The 15788-nt window shown below is 44.9% G+C and overlaps 1 pseudogene; it reads right to left on the bottom strand.

Moving 5' to 3' along the window:
- Positions 1-4806: 4806 nt before the first annotated feature.
- LOC123828651 lies at positions 4807-14714 on the bottom strand (annotated as a pseudogene).
- Between the last annotated feature and the right edge of the window lie 1074 nt (positions 14715-15788).

The following is a 15788-nucleotide window of genomic DNA, read 5'->3' as shown; positions in this document are numbered from 1 at the left end:
AAGTACCAACCACTCTTGTGAGGAAAGAAGGAAGGAATGGGAAGAGTCTGACCCAGACTGTTTTCTGGATGAGGTGACAGTAGATTCAGCCCTGACAGTCAAAGAACTCAGTGGCCTCAAAGAAATGCATTGTGTCTCTGAAATTAAGGCTCCTCTACCCAAGGATGAGGGTGTGTCCAAGGGGAGACTGAGGAGGGTTTGGGTGCACCTCTGTTCTGTAGGATAGAAGGCCAACTGCCCTCATTCCCCAGCCTTACCCCCGCATGAGGCAGGTCAAGACTCTGCCTGCAGGAGTTGCACCATCCTCCAGGCCAGACCTGAGTGTTCCTCCAGGACAGGTTGGCGCTGTCCGTGGTGCTGGAGCGCACCTGGGTTAGTTCTGCCAAGGAATTCAGCCCACAGGCACAAGGGCCTGAGCTTCAGGTAAGCAGGGCACCTAGCACACAGGGGCTTCGGCAAAGCGGGGTCCTTCTTGGCAAGGAGGAGTGAGAAGAAGGCCTGGCAGTTGGCTGGGTTCATGGGTGCTTTTCCTCTCATCCTTCTGATTTGTCATCACGCTGTTTAATGTTATTCTTCCTTGGAATTTTTCCACAAAAGGCAAACATGGGAACAAAAACATTTCAGACTTGAAATATTTTTGCTTATATTGGTTGTGAAAACATATATCTAGTTCATGTTGCATAAACCTTATGTATTTAGTATAGTTTATATTATATAAATGTCTTATAAATATTATAATGGATATATAACTAACTATGAGAATGAGTAATATGTTGAACCTTTCCATATTGTATTTTATATATTATAGTACAATAAATATTTCTCATATTTATAAATATGAGAAATATATAATTTGGTACCTTATTAAAATAGTTTACATTATATAAACATGTAAGTTACACTATGGGATCATATCTCAAGTCAAGAATAAAACAGGAAGGCTCCCCAGGAGCCTCAGAATTTCTCTTCATTCCCCTTTGTCTCCAAGCCCCTTTCATTTCCAGGTCATGAAGGCCACAGAACCAAAGCTACATCATCAGTGTAGGTAAATGCCATTGGGAACTTTGGTATCTTGGCTTAAATATTCTGTCTCTTTTTCTGGACTCAAGTATTCCCCAAAATACTAGCCTAACAAGTGCCCGTTTTCATTTATTTTCAATTATTCTATACTTCTAAAAAGAGGGATTTTATTTCTTCTATTTATTTTTTTCCCAAAGAATTTTGTTATTTTCAGCACAAGTCCTGAGGAGAATGGTTTAACCAGTTATTACCAAAACAAGAGTCACAATTCAACTTCTTGCCATATTGAAATTGGAGTTTATGTAGTGGATGTGGGAAACCAAAGCCCTCCTAGTTCCACACTTTAATTGTCCCCTTCTTTCCTCAGGGCCATTTCCTCAATTTCTAAAATTAAGGAAATAAATCACCTACATGCAGGTGCTTGTCTTGTGTCACTGGGGCACTCACCTGGGCCCATTCTACCTGTGGACACCCCACAGACATTTCCCCCTTGCAGCCAATGTTGTGGCTGGACCAGCCCTTATGGTTCTTGTTATGACTATAAGACACACTTCAGCAACAACCATTAGGGAACTTTGGAAAATAAACAGCTTAATTACAGTCATCTCCTATTATCCACAGTTGTGCTTTGCATGGTTTCTGTCATCTCTGTTCAAACACAGTAAAAAAATAGTAAATAGAAGATTCCAGAAGTAAACCATTCATGTTTTAAATTTTGCAATTTTCTAAGAAGTAGGATGAATCTTGTACACCCTCTGTCTGTCCTGCCTGAGTGTGAACCATCTCTTTTTCCTACATCTCCACACTGTATACACTGCCCATTTGTGAGTCACTTAGGCGATTAGGTCTTCAGATCTACTGTCCTAGTATCTGGGTGACTTGTGTCAATTCAGTCTTGTAGTAGCCTCGTACTGCATCATAATGTCTGTAGCATTCACCTCCCTACACCTCATCACATATGCATTGTGACACCTTACAACAGCACAGGAAGTGATGCGGACCCTGGCTGGCAGCGTCCATGTGTTGTTCCGTGTGTTGTGGCTGCAATAAACAAATTCACAGACTATGAAAGTCCTGTGGAGAAAAGGAGGTGGCATGGCTACTCTCTGGGTGAGAGAGCACCTCAACACTTCCTGGACAAGTTTTTATTGCCTTTCTGAGCATATTACATGGGGGATAGTCCTCATTTCTATTCACAGGTTCACTTTAGGTAGTTATGTTTACCAGAAAACTCGTGGCTCACTGTGGCTGCACTGGCTGCATCTCAATCCTTTGTCTCTGAAAAAATTCCTTTTTGGTAATGCCCAGTCAGCTCCTGCTGACACTTAAGAGGAGGTTGAAAAGATTCCTGTGGGGCTGTACATGGGATGGGGAAGGGACTGGCAGTCAGGAGGTGCTGGAGAATGGACAGGTACAAGTGAGATGAGATGAACCCAGAGAAACTATGATACCTTGCCATGAACGAAACACAAGGTGGACAGGAATGTCTTTCCTTGTACAAGCTTCAATGAGTTCTGGGATGGAAAATGAGAACAACAAGCTGCCTCCCTGTTTTCTATGGCTGGTCACCCCTGAACTCAGGAGAACTTGCCACCGGGACCTTTCTGTTCAAAAAAGAGAGGCAGGCAAGTCCTGGACCTCTGTTGGTTGTGATTTCTTTAATTCTCACAGCCACCTTTGACTAGGATGTGTGGTCTCTGCTGTACAGAATGGGAAACTGAGGACAAAGAAATGAAGTAAATCACTTGAAGATAATGCCACAGGAAGTGCTGAAGTCTGCACTTGATCAAGTCCAAGTCTCTTCAATCCCATCACCTTCTTTCTGCTCCACCTGCAGATACCCCTACAGTGAGTAATCTTAATGTTAATGTTGCATGAGGTCGCCTTATGCTTCACCAACTAGTCCCCAACTTCTTTCCCTCAGAGAGGCTGTGATGTTTCTGTCCAGGCCTACTCTCTGAGTGAGTCCTCATTTGTTGATGTTCTTGATCTCTGAGTACACGCAGGTGCTGGTGGTCTCTTTGTCCTGAGCCTCACATAGTTCCCCCTGTGAAAACTGAGGTTGGCATACTGGATATCCTTCTCTTCTCCCCATGGAGAAGCATTCTCCATGGGCAACTCTTGGCCTGGTGTCCTGTCTGGCTGTAGATTTTGCTGGGAACCCTGAGTGAAGGGGAGAGAAGAGAGTTAAAGAAGAAAAAAATCAGACATGGTCTCAAGGGGAAGTTGGGCTGATGGAACAGTTTTTATTCATTCTCTTACTCCACACACACTCCATGTGAACTGAACTATTTGCTTGTTCATTTAAAATTTTGTAATGCTACAGTTGATTCCACCACATTGAGGGCTTACTAATCACATTTTTCCTCACTAAAACCAAGTCTAAATGATACTCTTACAGATAGGGAAACTGAGATGAAGAGAGTTGAAGAAACATGCCAAGAATGGGTAGAAAGTAATAGTTTTGGAGAGACAGTTCTGGCAGGCTATACTGGGGAAGAGGTGAGGTGAACTCAGTGGTCAGCAGCACAGGGGCAGGAGACTGACCCTGGGCTCTGGATAAGGAAGGAAAAGTCAACTCGCAGCTGTCTGTCTAGGTGACCACAGATGAGCGGGTTTGGGGAAATTTCAAGCAGCTCAGTCCACACTCATTAAAGGGACATGCCTAGCCCCTCCCCCTACACTGCATGAGAAGATACTCACATCACTCACCCAGGTGACCATACCCATGACAGGGTCTTCATCATTTGTGACCTTTTGTCCCCTGGATGTTCGCTTCCTGTGGGCTTTCACTCTAAGGGAAGAAGTCAGCAGCCAGAATGGCTCAGGCACAGGGTGGCAGGCTGCTCCCACTCCCTGTAAGACAACTGAAGCATTCAGGCTCCAGACAAAGACTTTAAGACCCTTCTGACATGCAAGTGAGTTCTCAGTCCCCTTGATGACCAGGTGTTTGGCTGAGACTAAACTTGCATCACAATAGGCCCCTACACAGGGAGAAACTTCTACATAAGCAATCATACCACTTTATTCCTGAGAGCCCCAAAGTAAGAACAACCCAACTGTCCATCAATGAGTGAAGAGAAAAATAAAAAGTGCACAGTTCATACCATGGGCTATTATTTGGGACTAGGAGGAATAAAAAAATGACACGTGAACGTTGAAAATATTATTCTATGTAAAAAAAGAGTCAGAAAAGATCATGTGTTGTAGGATTCCATTTATATGAAATGTCCAGAATGGGCAGATCTAGAGACACAGGAAATAAATTAGTGTCTGCTGGGGCTTGGGTGAGGATGGTGGCAAAACTACAAATAAGGGATTTTTTTTTCATTTTGCACTAATGAAAAAGATTTAAAATTGATTATGGTGATGGGTGCACAACTCTGCGACTGAACTAAAAGCCATTCAGTTGTACACTTTAAACATATAACAATTTGCCCTGGCTGGTGTGGCTCAGTGGATTGAGTGCTGGCCTGTGAACCATGGGATTCCCAATCAGAGCAATTGCCTGGATTCCTGGTCAGGTCCCCAGTAGGGGGCGCACAAGAGGCAACCACACATTGATGTTTTTCTCCCTCTCTCACTCCCTTCCCCTCTGTCTAAAAATAATTAAAATCTTGTCATAATTAAATAGATTCATTAAGAATTTTATCTAAATAAAGTCGTTCCCCCATGCAACCCCCAAAAGACCCTTCTGTTTGTACTTAACTGTACCTTTCTGAGACCCTGGGCCTTCTCCAGGGACTCCCCATGACACAGCTCCCTGTATCTCCCCAGGACACAGGCTTAAATGCAAAACAGGATGAGACACAAGCATAGAGACAGGAGCACCATGGCACCAGCACCGCCTAGAGCCGCAGAAAGCACTCTGCACTCACGTACTGCCTGACCTGCAGAGAATAGGGGAGTGAGCCCACCTTCTCACAGTACTCAGTGTCTTGTTTTCTTCCCACGTCTTTGCAGAACCCTCTGTAGGCTCTGTTTGGACGGGAGTTGGAGGGTCCTGTCCTAGCAGATAATGCACTTGCCATCCACAGCCTCTTTCCCAGCTCCATCTTTCCCTTGATCCCTTCCTTTCTCCCTCAGCCTCCACCTCCAGCAGACCCCTGACATGGCAGCAGCAGAACACTGATGCTCTGGGCCCCTGTGGACATTCTCTGCCTAACAACTGAGTCTCTGGCCTGCGCGGAAACCCACACAGAGGCCCAGGGAGCTGTTGGCCAAGGACCCCGAGAAGTTGGATGTCACTGTGTAGGAAGTGTTGCTGGGGTTCCCCTTCAGCAGCCCCTTCCTCAGCCTCCAAACCCATGATGGCCTGGCTGAGCTCAAGAGGAGCAGCTGAGAGGAGCAGTTGCAGTTCACACTCTGGTCCTCCAAGGAGCAAGAGGGTCCCAGCAGCTGTGGGGGGTCTGTGGGAAGTGAGGGAAAGGGTCAGTGGTTCCTCTGTCCTCCCAGGACCCTGAGGACCTGCCCCCAGGTTCCCCCACACTCACAGACCACAGAGAGGTTGAGAGAGATACTTCTGGAGCCCAGCTGGTGCTGAGCTTGTCAGGTAAACTGTCCTTCTCCAGTCCCCACTCGAGGCAGCTCCAGGATAGTGTTGCTGGAGATGGGGGTGGCGTTCAGGGCTGGGGACCCCCGGAACCAGCTCAGCTGTGCAGGGGGGTTGCTGTCAGCCACACAGAGCAGCCTCAGAGCCTCCCCCTCCAGGATGGGAAGGAATGTGGTTGCAGAATCTTGAGGACTAGTGAAGAGAGATGCAGAGAGAGAGAAAGAAACAGAGAGAGTGACTGAAGGAGAACTCAGAGGCAGCAAGCACCCACCAGAGGGGAGGGAGTGGTGGTGGTGATTTTCCTCTTTGCCTCTCCCATATCTGATCCCACTCACACTCTGATTCCCCCTCAGCTTCATGGAGGCCCCCAGGGCAGGTCCCAGCCCCACAGAGGGAGGTTCTTTCCTACCTGTAAGGTTTCTGTAGGACACACTTATGATGAGGTTTGGTGAGGCATCTGAGACAGAAAGACATGACCCTGCTTCAGGGAGGAGGAGTGGATAGAAGTCACCCCAAGCCAAGGACTAATAGTGGGAACCATGATGGTAGCATAGCTGTATTCTGGCCCACTCCCCTTCTACACTCTGCTGCATAAATGAGTTCCCTCACATTACCTCACCTACTATACACACACACACACACACACACACACACACACACACAAAATATACACAAAGACACAAACAATTAGGTTCACCAATCCCACTGTCCCGAGGACACCAGCTGTCCCTTCAACATTCACAGGAGACATTGAGTTGAATAGTTTCCTGTGTGGTCACCATGGGTTTTGCAAGTGTCACCAGACAGGTGACTGTGGTGCTATGATCCCAGGGCTTTGGGGTGAAGGTGAGCACCGAGGCGTGAAGGGTCGTGGGATTCAGAGAGTCAAGAGCTCTCCCCACCCATAAAAAGGTGAGAGGTCTTCCCCCTTCACAGGACACTGGCAGGCTTCAGCTCAGCTTTGTGGGGCGGCCAGATCCCAGAGGTCCCTGAATGTGGATGTCAGGTTTCTGTGTCATGTCTGAGGAGAGAGGGAGGTGCCTGGGACCTGGGGCTGCAATGGGGACCCAGAATGTGACCCTGCCTGGGACCCATGGCTGAGGGCCTGAGCTCACCCCAGGTCCTGTGTCTCTTCTAACACCCTATTCCCAAGGCTAGGATCAAGTAGTGTCCCAGGGTCCTGTTGCTGTTCTAAGATGGGTCCCATGTCTCTGCATCCTCTCCTGAACCCCTGCCATACCTGTCACCTGCAAAGTCAGCTTCCTCTCTTGGTAATCATTATGCTGAGTATATTGTCTCTGCACTCATAAGACATAGGTTCCTACATCACTCTTCCTGGCATTTCTGATGCTCAGGGGACAGTTGGCATTGGGATCCATGAGCAAGAATCGGCCCTGAGTCTCTCTCTTCAGTTGTTTCTTTGGGGCATTAGTGGCCACAAGTCCACGGTTTTGTGGGTGGTGCCTGCTGTGGTACCAGTAAATGTAGATATTCACAGAGCGATACAACAAAGTCCAAGCAGAGGGGAAGGAGCAGGGTACATTGGTGCATCCACCCTCCTGCACGCTTGCAGATTCCTGCATTTGGATACTATTGCCTGGCTGCTGCTGCTGCTGCTGCAGGGACCCCTGGGGGACACAGACACTCAGCATTGGCCCCAAAGCCTCCCCCACCTGTCCATCTCCCTTCTCAGGCCCTCTCACCTCCCCACAGCAGGGGCAGCAGCAGTAGGGGCAGCATGTTTGCTTCTCACTGGCAGAGTGGGTCTAATTCCTTATGTAAGGGAGGAAAATGCCCAGCTGTGGGGTGGGGCCAATGATATCCCAACAGGAAGCCATGGGTGCCAGAGCTGTGACCAGGCCTGGATAGGGAACTTGGGCTCCACAAGCTGTGGGGAGTGCTGTGAGGGCTGAGAAAACTTCCTGTCTCACCTCCTCCAACCCGACCCTGCAGGTGGATGTATAGTGGTCCCCAGATGTTGAGCGGCTTGTCCAGATGTGAATCTGAATGTGTTCACCTCGCAGTTGACATTGAATTCGAGAGGGTGGTCACCTAGGGGCTGTCCCAGTGACAGCTACTCCTGATGACTCAGGAGACCCACCCTCCAGCCAAAACCACTGAACATTCTGGAAAAGGATGATTTTAAATTTTCTTTAGACAACCCAGGTGCTGGTAGGTGAGGATGGAAAGTAGACCCAATTGCAGTAGAGGATGGAACCCAGGGGATAGCCTAGTGATAAAGCCCTTTGTTCTGATGGTTTTGAGGACATGGCATGCACAAGTGATGGACTTACAGGGTCAGAGGGTGTGTAGAACAGCAAAAGCACACAGGTGCCCTCAAAGTGGGACATGGGCAGGGAGATCTCACCCCATTCAAGGGAACCTCAGACCCTGGTCCTCAGCACAGCAGCAAATTTTCAGCCTTAAAGTTCAGGAAGCTCCATCCCCAGTGCCCCTCATGAGCTCGGTCCATTTTCAAAGCCCCAGTCAGGGCTCCAGGGATGTGTGGAAATAACCTGCAATCTTACTGCTCTTTATCAAAGAAGGAAACTTGATAAACATTTTCTCAAACATGACAATGATGATCAGGTACTCCTTATAACAAGTTGTGAGATTGAAAGTTACTTAAATTATCATATTTTGCTGTGTATAAGGCACACTTTTTGCCCAAATTTTTGAGAGAAAAATGAGGATGTGCATCATTCACGGTGGTATTCAGTTTTGATATAAATGTTTTAAATTCTTTTAATTATGCTTTTGCATTAAGAGTGTAACTTTAGAAAGCAATGATGATATCCATATGCAGAATAATACCCTGGAATATGATAATCAGTTTAGTTACAATAAATAAATAAATAAATAAATAAATAAATAAATAATTGGCCCTGGCTGGTGTGGCTAGTGGTTTGAGTGCTCTGTTGTAAATCAACACGTCACAAGTTTGATTCCATGTCAGGACACATACCTGGACTGCAAACCATTTTCTAGATTGGGTGTGTGTGAGAGGCATCCACATATTCATGTTTCTTTCCATCTCTTTCTCTCTTCCCTTTCTCTGAAACTAAATAAATAAAATATTTTTAAAAATTGAGTTCAAAAATTAAAATAAATGACTTTTTTCCTGAATCTTTTTGGCCAAAAACATGGGTGAGTATTATACATGGGAGCGATTTATACATGGCAAAATACGGTTCACAGGAAAATGAAATGTGAATCTGCAGTGCCAGAGGAAATGCTAATTCTCTTTCTATTGGCCATATTATATAAATACTATATTATTGAAATAATTAGCGATAACTAATGTAATATTAATATATATTACTGTAACAGAATTATTCTCCTATGAAGAAGCAGTCAAAGACTATTAGTCAAAAAACTATGAGGAACATGTGTCCTTCAGCTGTGCCAGACAGGGAAACCACATTACTAATGCAAATCATCTGTAATTGTCTGATTAGTGTTGTACATTGGTTTTCAGCATTTTAGCTCTTCTTACTTGATGTGATGTGTTTTCTCATTTCAGAACAACTCATGGATGGCACATGTCACTGTTTCATTGAAGCAGTGATCTCAACATTAGTATAAATAGCAGGATCCAAAAAACCTGGGTCTGCATCTCCCATGGGGAACATGTGAACCAGAGGAAACCAGCTCAACCCACACCCACCTCAGACTCCTCACACATTGCCAAGAAGATTGTCTTGTGCAAGTAAAGAACCAAAGTAGGTAGGATTTCCATGGCTGTGCCCCCACAATTCACATCACTGAGTTGTCTAGAAAATCTCAATGTGGATTATAAAAATGGCAAGAAATAATAAGAGTTTGCAAGAATGTTCAAAAAGGGGAACTTTCTTGCACTGTCTGTGGGAATGTTAAGTTGGAGCAGCTGCTATGTAAATCACTATGGCAGTTCCTCCAAAACTGAAAATACAGCTGCCCTAAGATCCAGCAGTTGCAGTTCTGGGTATTTATTTGGGGGAAATGAAAACCCTAAGTTGAAAACCCATGGGCACCCCTATGTTCACTGCAAAATCATAAACAATAGGCAAGATGAGGAAGCAACCTCAGTTGGTAGACCTCTCAGTATCTGTTGGTAAATGAAGGATGAAGAAAATGTGGCGTATGTACAATAAAATATAATTGTGCCATAATGCTAAGTGAATTAACGTGACAGAGAAAGACAAATACTGCACAATCTCACTTATATGTGGGAACTTTAATAAAATCAAACTCAGAGATAGAACATGTAGGTGAGTCCCAGAGAAGGAAAATGGGTGCAAAATAAAAAGACAACCCACAGAGTGATACAACATGTTCACCAATATACCTGATAAGAAGATAATATACGATATTTATAAAGAAATTACAAATTCAACACACACAAAAAAAATTAAAAATAAGCAAAGGACATGAATAGACACTTCTCTGAAGAGGACATACTGATGGCCAACAGACCAATGAAAAGATACTTGACATTACTAAACATCAGAGATATACAAATTAAAACCAAAATGAGATATTTTCTCAAACCTGTCAGAATGGCTATCATCAATCAATCAACAAACAACAAGTGCTGACAAGGATGTGGAGAAAGGGAAACACTTTGCACTGTTGGTGGGAACACAGACTGTTGCAACCACTGTGGGAAGCAGTATGAAGATACCTTAAAAAATTAAAAATCAATATACCTTTTGACTCAGCCATCCCACTTCTGGGAATATACTTAAATGGGCCCAAAATACTAATTAGAAGAACATGTTCACCCTTGTGTTCATTGCAGCATTATTTACACACAGAAATATATGGAAGCAGCCTGAGTGTGCATCTGTAGATGAGTGGATAAAACAACTATGGGACATTTACACAATGGAATACTACTCAGCCATAACAAAGAAGAAAAATTTACCATTTGTGACAATATGGATGGCCCTGGAGAGCATTATGCTTAGTAAAATAAGCCAGTCACCAAAAAAACTCCACCATATTACTTCACAAATATGTGGAATCTAATGAACAAACTGAACTAACAAGCCAAACAGAGACAGACTCACAGATGGAGAGCAGATCACAGCTAGTGTTGAGGGCAGTTAAGGGATGGAAGGATTCAGCAAAAATCAAAAAGGACTCATGGACATGGACAACAGTGAGGTGGTTGTAAATGAAAAGGTGACTATGAGGGGACTAAATGATAATAAAAAAATACAATAAAAGATTTAAAATAAAAATAATTAAACTCATGGATAGCAAGAATAGATAAATGGTAGCCAGAGGAAGTATATGTGGGGGGAAAAATGTGTGAGGTGGTCAAAGGTACAAACTTTTAGTCCTAATACAACTAAGTCATGGGGACATCAGGAAGAGCATGGTGACTGTAGCTAATAAGAGTGGGTATTAGTACAATTAACTATAAGGATGCAGTTAATAATGTATTATACATGTGAAAATTGCTAAGAGAGAAAAATTGTTAAAAGTTCTCTTTATAAGAGAAAAGGTGTGGTATTCTGTGTGGTGATGGATGCTAACATGAGATATTGTGGTGAGCACTGGGAGATACATACATATATTGAATCATTGAGTTTATGTCTGGGTCAAGTCCCTATGCCCTCCCTGCTCTGGGTCCCACACACCCCATCCCCCACATCCTCTTCCAAGCTCACCCCAGTGAGGACCTGTCATACCCCAGAGAGTTAGGATGTCTCTGTGTCCACATCTGGGCACCCCTCACACTTGGGAACAATTGATGGTCTTGGTGGCACAGAGGAGAGAGACTGCCCCGGCCCTCTACTTACAGATTTGACTCTGTTCTGTGTAGTCACTGGATCCGCCAGGTGATGATGGCTTTTTCCCAGAAGCAGCAGCATAACAAGAGCTGAGTTCACCTGTAGGTCTCGAGTGGAAATGGTGCAAGGATGCACAAAACTTTCTGCATCATGACATGTGTGTTGGTGGAGAGTGACTCAGGGTAAATCTTACCAGTAAAAGGTGAATGTCATGGTCCCTCACCAGACCCCTGTGCCCAGATCCCTGGGCCCCCAGCATGTGGATGTCAGGTATCTGAGTCAGCACTAGGGAGGAGACAGAGACACCCCTCAGAAAGGTATGACACCAGGAAGGTCCTTCTCTTTAATTCTGCCTTTTGGCTGATGATGCTCTGGCCCTACCTGTCCCATCCAGGGATGGCATTTTCTATTTGTGACAGGGTCTCCTAAGCAGTGTTCTCCTCCTGAAGGAGCAATGTCCTGCTTTCCCCATGCTCACATCTATGTTTTTCAGAGAACAGTCACAGGTTGAGGTCCCCAAGGAGGTAGAGTCCACCCAAGGTTGTTGATAGTCTTCTTCAGGTACTGACCTGGTCTGATTGGGCACAGGATGATCATGGTACATTTGGTTTCTTCCTACAACCAGAAGGTGTACACTATCTACAGTAAACCCATCGATTTCAGGATGAGAGAAGGTCAGAGCACAAGAATACACAGGCACTTTGTCCTCACTGTGTCCCCAATCCTCACACCTGCAGCTTCTGCCCTGATGCTTCTCTATGTTGTTCCTCAATAAAGAGGAAGGGCAGTGGCCCACAGCCCTCTTACTCTCCACATCCACAGCAGGCACAGAAGCACCAGTATGTTTTGGGGGGTCACTTTCAGGACCTTTGAGGTCACAGGGTCAGTCCCTGCTCTCTGGGAAGCAGTAGATGTGTATCCACAGTGCTTTCTGGAGGGTCATTACCCAAACCTACCCTTTCATCTGAAGCTTTTTCCCTTCTCCCCAAGGACAAATAGGGAAGGGAAGGTGGAGCTCTTCTCACTGTAGGTCTGGTGACACCCTGTCAGGAGGGCCCTCTTTGCATCCCACTCCCCCACTCATGTCACCTGTGCCAAGTGTTCATCCCTGCACTCCTCAGTGAACACATGGAGGGCCACCTCTTTCTGCTCTCTCAGAATTCTAAGAACATCTCTAGGAGCAGTAAGATCTGGGAATCTGGACCTACCAGAATCCAAATCCTCTCTCTCTGTCTCTGTCCTGGTCCTAAGACCAGGTCTGGTCACACAAGAAGCCTCAAGAAGGCATGACTGAGCTCATACTCATGATGAGGGGCCCGTCATGCTCAGAGGCTCAAAGTGAGAAGAGTGGCCCTGACTCCAGCCCCACAGATGAGGGTGCCTCTGGTGGGTCTCTGTTGTCAGCTTGAGTTTGGAAAGTCACTGGACTTGTGTGCAGCTGTGAGCTCATTCTCAGGGTTGCCAGGACCCTGTACTCTCACCCTCTCACTTCTCTACATTTTCTCCAGACAGAAAAGCCCTCCCATCTTTATGGATCTATTGAATCTCCCTCTCCTTACCCCACCTCCACTTCCTCTGACCTTGCCTGGCTTGCTCTGCCCTTCATGACAACATTCTCCCTGCTGTGGTCCACTGATGTCACAGAATTCTTTTCCCATTCTGAATGTTTACTCTTCATGTAGAATAAACTGAAACTTAGAATTTATTTGAGTCACCTGTCAGCTCCAAAAAGAACATATCTACCAGACTTCTGATTCTTCAGTTCTTCATTTGAGTTGAATTGGGACTGGGCATAGTGCCAGGCACAGAAACAACTGACAGATCATGATTCCTCTTGTGAAGAGCTCTGTGACAGTACAACGAAGGGGTTAAAGGAAAAAGAACATATCAACCCACTGTTGTGAGGAAAAGAAAGAAGGGCAAGGGTCTGATGTAGGTGTTCTGGAGTCAGCCATGAGGGGCATAGAACCCAGTGGCCTCTGAGAAATGCACTGTTTCTCTGTAGCTAGGGCTCCTCTTCCCTAGGAGGAAGAGGGCCTCACATCTTCCCTAGGATGTGTGGGTGTCCAAGGGGAACTGAGAGGAGTGTGGGTGCCCCTTTGTCCTGTTGGACAGAATGCCATCAGCTTCATTCCCCAGCTTTACCTCTGCATGAGGCAGGTCAAACCTTTGCCTCCAGGGGGCGCCCCATCCTCCATGCCAGACCTGAGAGCTCCCAGTAGAAGGGTTGGTGCTGTCCCTGGTCCTGGAACACAGCTGGATTTCCTCTGCCACAGACCCCAGTTCACAGTCACAAGGGCCTGAGCCTTAGGAAAGCAGGGCCCCTAGGCTGGAGGGGCTTCAGAAAGGCGGGGTTCTTCTTGGGAAGGAGGAGTCAGGAGAAGGCGTGGCAGTGGGCTGGGTTCATGTCTGTGCTCTTCCTCTCATCCCTCTGATTTCTCATCACGATGTTTAATGTTATTCTTCCTTGAAATTTTTCCACAAAAGGCAATCATGGGAACAAAAATATCTCAGGTTTGAAATATTTTTCCATGTATTGGTTGTGCAAAAAATATATATAGTTCATGTCGCATAACCTTATATATTTATTATAGCTTATATTATATAAATGTCTTATAAATACTATAATGAATATATAACTAATTATGAGAATGAGTAATACATTGTACTTTTTCATATTGTATTTTATATATTATAGTACAATATCATACATTTATAAATATGGAAATATATAATATGGTCTAAATAGTTCCTTATTAAAATAGTCTACACTATATAAACATATAAATTACACTATGGGATCATATCTCAAGTCAAGAATAAAACAAGAATGCTCCCCAGGAGCCTCAGAATTTCTTTTCCTTCCCCTTTCTCTCCAAGCCACTTTCATTTCCAGGTCATGAAGGCCACAGAACCAAAGCTACATCATCAGTGTAGGTAAATGCCATTGGGAACTTTGGTATCTTGGCTTAAATATTCTGTCTCTTTTTCTGGACTCAAGTATTCCCCAAAATACTAGCCTAACAAGTGCCCGTTTTCATTTATTTTCAATTATTCTATACTTTTAAAATGAGGGATTTTATTTCTTCTATTTACTTTTTTCCCGACCAATTTTGTTATTTTCAGCACAAGTCCTGAGGAGAATGATTTAACCAGTTATTACCAAAACAAGAGTCACAATTCAACTTCTTGCCATATTGAAATTGGAGTTCCTGTAGTGGGTGTGGGGAACCAAAATCCTCCTAGTTCCAAACTATAATCGTCCCCTTCTTTCCTTCAGGGCCACTTTCTAAAATTGAGGAAATAAATCACCTACATGCAGGTGCTTGTTTTGTGTCACTGGGGCACTCACCTGGGCCCATTCTACCTGTGGACACCCCACAGACATTTCCCCCTTGCAGCCAATGTTGTGGCTGGACCAGGCCTTATGGTTCTTGTTATGATTAGAGGACACACTTCAGCAACAACCATTAGGGAACTTTGGAAAATAAACAGCTTTATTACAGTCATCTCCTATTATCCACAGTTGTGCTTTGCATGGTTTCTGTCATCTCTGTTCAAACACAGTCCAAAAATACTAAATGGAAGATTCCAGAAATAATCCATTCTTGTTTTAAATTTTGCATTTTTCTAAGAAGTATGATGAATCATGTACTCCCTCTGTGTGTGCTGCCTGGGTGTGAACTATCTCTTTGTCCAGCATCTCCACACTGTATATACTGCCCACTTGTGAGTCACTTAGTAGCTTATTAGATCTTCAGGTCTACTGTCCCAGTATCTGGTGACTTGTGTTCAGGTCACTCTTGTAGTAGCCTCATACTATGTACGTCACAATGCCTGTGGCATTCACCTCCCTACACCTCATCACATAGGCATTGTGACACCTTACAACAGCACAGGAAGTGATGCAGACCCTGGCCAGCAGGGTCCATGTGTTGTGGCTGCAATAAACAAATTCACACAGACTAAGGAATTCCTGTAGAGGAAAAGGAGATGGCATGGCCACTCTCTGAGTGAGAGAGGACCTCAACCCTTGCCTAGACAAGCTTTTAAGTGCTTTTATGGGCACATTACATCAAGGGTGGTCCTCAGTTACTATGCACAGATTTGCTTTAGGTGGTTACCTTTTACAGAAAACAAAGGAGAGGATGTTGCTAATTACATCAAAGAAGAAGGATATTTGCAAATGCAAAGGGAAAAGTGGTTGAACTGGTTACACTCATTCTTGGGAGCTTTAGCATAGATTTTAGGAAGTTACTTTAAAGATACACAGAAAACATTTGCTGCCTCAGTTCAGGGTGAGGAAGTTTTAGCAAAAGCAAGCTTCAAAGCAGCCTAGGAACAATGCAGGCCTGATTCCCCAAGGGGAACCTATCTGTGAGTGTGGGTCCTTTGTGCGGGATCTTGCTCCCCACTGGCCTTTCTGAGTGGGGGCT

This window comes from Phyllostomus hastatus, unplaced genomic scaffold (genome assembly GCF_019186645.2).
Source record: "Phyllostomus hastatus isolate PE091 unplaced genomic scaffold, TTU_PhHast_1.1 phas_contig_983, whole genome shotgun sequence".
Classification (NCBI taxonomy): domain Eukaryota; kingdom Metazoa; phylum Chordata; class Mammalia; order Chiroptera; family Phyllostomidae; genus Phyllostomus; species Phyllostomus hastatus.
The sequence above is the reverse complement of the archived record's forward strand: the minus strand, read 5'-3'. Positions and strand labels throughout refer to the sequence as shown.